Genomic DNA, 5,000 nt, shown 5'->3' with positions numbered 1-5,000 from the left:
AAGTTGTCCGAAGATGCTTAGGCCCAGCTGGGGAACGCTCCCCACGAAGCCCGGGTCTCAGCCCTGGAGCCCTGTGTTTCCGAAAACCAGGTTTCTGAAATCTGCGACCTGGTGGCCCAGTGATGTCAGCTGGAACTTTTTTTTTCCGGTCCGCTCAAAATTCTCCAGGGGATTTTAGGGCTTTGCGCCACATATTCCGACTTTTACTTAGTTTCTGACGGAGCCAAAAAAGTCCGGGTTTTTTTGCCCTCCTTATCGTCCCGACTGGAAACTTTAACTTTTTTTTTAAGTCAGAAAATTAAAGTCTTTTTCATCCAGGAGACCGACCCTTCCTTCAAAGTGTCCCATACAGTGCTTCGTCATCGGACATCGGCCGGGATCTCACGCTCTCTGGAACTGTTTATTTCATCCATCCACTGCACCTGCTGTTCTGACATCAGCATCCGAGAATAGTGTCCCGTACTGGGACATGGTCTGGGTTCTGCCGCTCTCTGGAACTCTGTATTCATCCATGCGGTACACCTGCTGTTCTGCCATCAGTGTCCGTGAACAGTGATTCTTCATCGGATATCAGCCGGGATCTCACGCTCTCTGGAACTGTTTAATTCATCCATCCACTGCACCTGCTGTTCTGACATCAGCATCCGAGAATAGTGTCCCGTACTGGGACATGGTCTGGGATATCCCGCTCTCTGGAACTATGTTCTGATTATTTCCTTCATCCACTGCACCTGCTGTTCTGACATCAGCATCCGAGAATAGTGTCCCGTACTGGGACATGGTCTGGGATATCCCGCTCTCTGGAACTATGTTCTGATTATTTCCTTCATCCACTGCACCTGCTGTTCTGACATCAGCATCCGAGAATAGTGTCCCGTACTGGGACATGGTCTGGGATATCCCGCTCTCTGGAACTATGTTCTGATTATTTCCTTCATCCACTGCACCTGCTGTTCTGACATCAGCATCCGAGAATAGTGTCCCGTACTGGGACATGGTCTGGGATATCCCGCTCTCTGGAACTATGTTCTGATTATTTCCTTCATCCACTGCACCTGCTGTTCTGACATCAGCATCCGAGAATAGTGTCCCGTACTGGGACATGGTCTGGGATATCCCGCTCTCTGGAACTATGTTCTGATTATTTCCTTCATCCACTGCACCTGCTGTTCTGACATCAGCATCCGAGAATAGTGTCCCGTACTGGGACATGGTCTGGGATATCCCGCTCTCTGGAACTATGTTCTGATTATTTCCTTCATCCACTGCACCTGCTGTTCTGACATCAGCATCCGAGAATAGTGTCCCGTACTGGGACATGGTCTGGGATCTCCCGCTCCATGGAACTGTGTTCTGTTTATTTCCTTCATCCATGCGGTACACCTGCTGTTCTGCCATCACTGTCCGGGAATAGTGTGTCGTTCTGGGTCATGGTCTGGGATATCACGCTCTCTGGAACTCTTTATTCATCCATGCGGTACACCTGCTGTTCTGCCATCACTGTCCGGGAATAGTGTGTCGTTCTGGGTCATGGTCTGGGATATCACGCTCTCTGGAACTCTTTATTCATCCATGCGGTACACCTGCTGTTCTGCCATCACTGTCCGGGAATAGTGTGTCGTTCTGGGTCATGGTCTGGTCTCTGCCGCTCTCTGGAACTCTTTATTCATCCATGCGGTACACCTGCCGTTCTGCCATCACTGTCCGGGAATAGTGTGTCGTTCTGGGACTTGGTCTGGTCTCTGCCGCTCTCTGGAACTCTGTATTCATCCATCCACTGCACCTGCCGTTCTGCCATCACTGTCCGGGAATAGTGTGTCGTTCTGGGACTTGGTCTGGTCTCTGCCGCTCTCTGGAGCTCTTTATTCATCCATGCGGTACACCTGCTGTTCTGCCATCACTGTCCGGGAATAGTGTACCGTTCTGGGACTTGGTCTGGTCTCTGCCGCTCTCTGGAGCTCTGTATTCATCCATGCGGTACACCTGCTCTTCTGCCATCACTGTCCGGGAACAGTGTGCCGTTCTGGGTCATGGTCTGGGTTCTGCCGCTCTCTGGAACTCTTTATTCATCCATGGGGTACACCTGCTGGTCTGCCATCACTGTCCGGGAATAGTGTGTCGTTCTGGGTCATGGTCTGGGATATCACGCTCTCTGGAACTCTTTATTCATCCATGCGGTACACCTGCCGTTCTGCCATCACTGTCCGGGAATAGTGTGTCGTTCTGGGACTTGGTCTGGTCTCTGCCGCTCTCTGGAACTCTGTATTCATCCATCCACTGCACCTGCCGTTCTGCCATCACTGTCCGGGAATAGTGTGTCGTTCTGGGACTTGGTCTGGTCTCTGCCGCTCTCTGGAGCTCTTTATTCATCCATGCGGTACACCTGCTGTTCTGCCATCACTGTCCGGGAATAGTGTACCGTTCTGGGACTTGGTCTGGTCTCTGCCGCTCTCTGGAGCTCTGTATTCATCCATGCGGTACACCTGCTCTTCTGCCATCACTGTCCGGGAACAGTGTGCCGTTCTGGGTCATGGTCTGGGTTCTGCCGCTCTCTGGAACTCTTTATTCATCCATGGGGTACACCTGCTGGTCTGCCATCACTGTCCGGGAATAGTGTGTCGTTCTGGGTCATGGTCTGGGATATCACGCTCTCTGGAACTCTTTATTCATCCATGCGGTACACCTGCCGTTCTGCCATCACTGTCCGGGAACAGTGTGCCGTTCTGGGACTTGGTCTGGTCTCTGCCGCTCTCTGGAGCTCTGTATTCATCCATGCGGTACACCTGCTCTTCTGCCATCACTGTCCGGGAATAGTGTGTCGTTCTGGGACTTGGTCTGGTCTCTGCCGCTCTCTGGAGCTCTTTATTCATCCATGCGGTACACCTGCTGTTCTGCCATCACTGTCCGGGAATAGTGTACCGTTCTGGGACTTGGTCTGGTCTCTGCCGCTCTCTGGAGCTCTGTATTCATCCATGCGGTACACCTGCTCTTCTGCCATCACTGTCCGGGAACAGTGTGCCGTTCTGGGTCATGGTCTGGTCTCTGCCGCTCTCTGGAGCTGTTATTTTCCTCCATGCGGTACACCCACTGCTCTGCCATCACTGTCCGAAAATAGTGCTCCGAAATCGGGTAAGTCGCGCGGGGGGCCACCCCTGTATCTCGGCTCCAGGAGCGTCTTTCCGCCCGGGGCCTGGCCCACTATGCTTAGGTCCAGCTGGGGAACGCTCCCCCCGAAGCTCGGGGCCCTGTCCTGGAGATCTCTGTTTCCGAAAACCAGGTTTCTGAAATCTGCGACCTGGTGGCCCAGTGATGTGAGCTAAAAAAAAATTTATCGAAGCGATCTAAAAAAGCCCAGGCATTTTCTGGGCTTTCCTTCACATATTCCGACTTTTACTTAGTTTCTGACGGAGCCAAAAAAGTCCGGGTTTTTTTCGCTCCACATAGTCCCGACTGGAAACTTTAACTTTTTTTTTTTTCCATTATTTCACCCGCGGAGGTCCGCAAACACCTCCAGGGGCCCACAACGGCCGAATTAAGCCAGGAAAAAGACACCAGAACCCGGATCTCTCTACCAGACACCCCCAGAGCCCGGAACACGGACCCAAACACCTCCAGAGGCCCACAACGGCCGAATTGGACCCGGAAAAAGACGCCAGAACCCGGATCTCTTTACCAGACACCCCCAGAGCCCGGAACTCGGACCCAAACACCTCCAGAGGCCCACAACGGCCGAATTGGACCCGGAAAAAGACGCCAGAACCCGGATCTCTTTACCAGACACCCCCAGAGCCCGGAACTCGGACCCAAACACCTCCAGAGGCCCACAACGGCCGAATTAAGTCCGGAAAAAGACGCCAGAACCCGGATCTCTTTACCAGACACCCCCAGAGCCCGGAACACGGACCCAAACACCTCCAGAGGCCCACAACGGCCGAATTGGACCCGGAAAAAGACGCCAGAACCCGGATCTCTTTACCAGACACCCCCAGAGCCCGGATGAGCTCCACAAACAACTCCAGAGGCCCACAACGGCCGAATTGGACCCGGAAAAAGACGCCAGAACCCGGATCTCTTTACCAGACACCCCCAGAGCCCGGAACTCGGACCCAAACACCTCCAGAGGCCCACAACGGCCGAATTGGACCCGGAAAAAGACGCCAGAACCCGGATCTCTTTACCAGACACCCCCAGAGCCCGGAACACGGACCCAAACACCTCCAGAGGCCCACAACGGCCGAATTGGACCCGGAAAAAGACGCCAGAACCCGGATCTCTTTACCAGACACCCCCAGAGCCCGGATGAGCTCCACAAACACCTCCAGAGGCCCACAACGGCCGAATTGGACCCGGAAAAAGACGCCAGAACCCGGATCTCTTTACCAGACACCCCCAGAGCCCGGATGAGCTCCACAAACACCTCCAGAGGCCCACAACGGCCGAATTGGACCCGGAAAAAGACGCCAGAACCCGGATCTCTTTACCAGACACCCCCAGAGCCCGGAACTCGGACCCAAACACCTCCAGAGGCCCACAACGGCCGAATTGGACCCGGAAAAAGACGCCAGAACCCGGATCTCTTTACCAGACACCCCCAGAGCCCGGAACTCGGACCCAAACACCTCCAGAGGCCCACAACGGCCGAATTAAGTCCGGAAAAAGACGCCAGAACCCGGATCTCTTTACCAAACACCCCCAGAGCCCGGAACTCGGACCCAAACACCTCCAGAGGCCCACAACGGCCGAATTGGACCCGGAAAAAGACGCCAGAACCCGGATCTCTTTACCAGACACCCCCAGAGCCCGGAACTCGGACCCAAACACCTCCAGAGGCCCACAACGGCCGAATTGGACCCGGAAAAAGACGCCAGAACCCGGATCTCTTTACCAGACACCCCCAGAGCCCGGAACTCGGACCCAAACACCTCCAGAGGCCCACAACGGCCGAATTGAACCCGGAAAAAGACGCCAGAACCCGGATCTCTTTACCAGACACCCCCAGA

This window comes from Gasterosteus aculeatus, unplaced genomic scaffold, assembly GCF_964276395.1.
Source record: "Gasterosteus aculeatus unplaced genomic scaffold, fGasAcu3.hap1.1 HAP1_SCAFFOLD_25, whole genome shotgun sequence".
Taxonomy (NCBI): domain Eukaryota; kingdom Metazoa; phylum Chordata; class Actinopteri; order Perciformes; family Gasterosteidae; genus Gasterosteus; species Gasterosteus aculeatus.
This window is presented reverse-complemented; position numbering follows the sequence as displayed.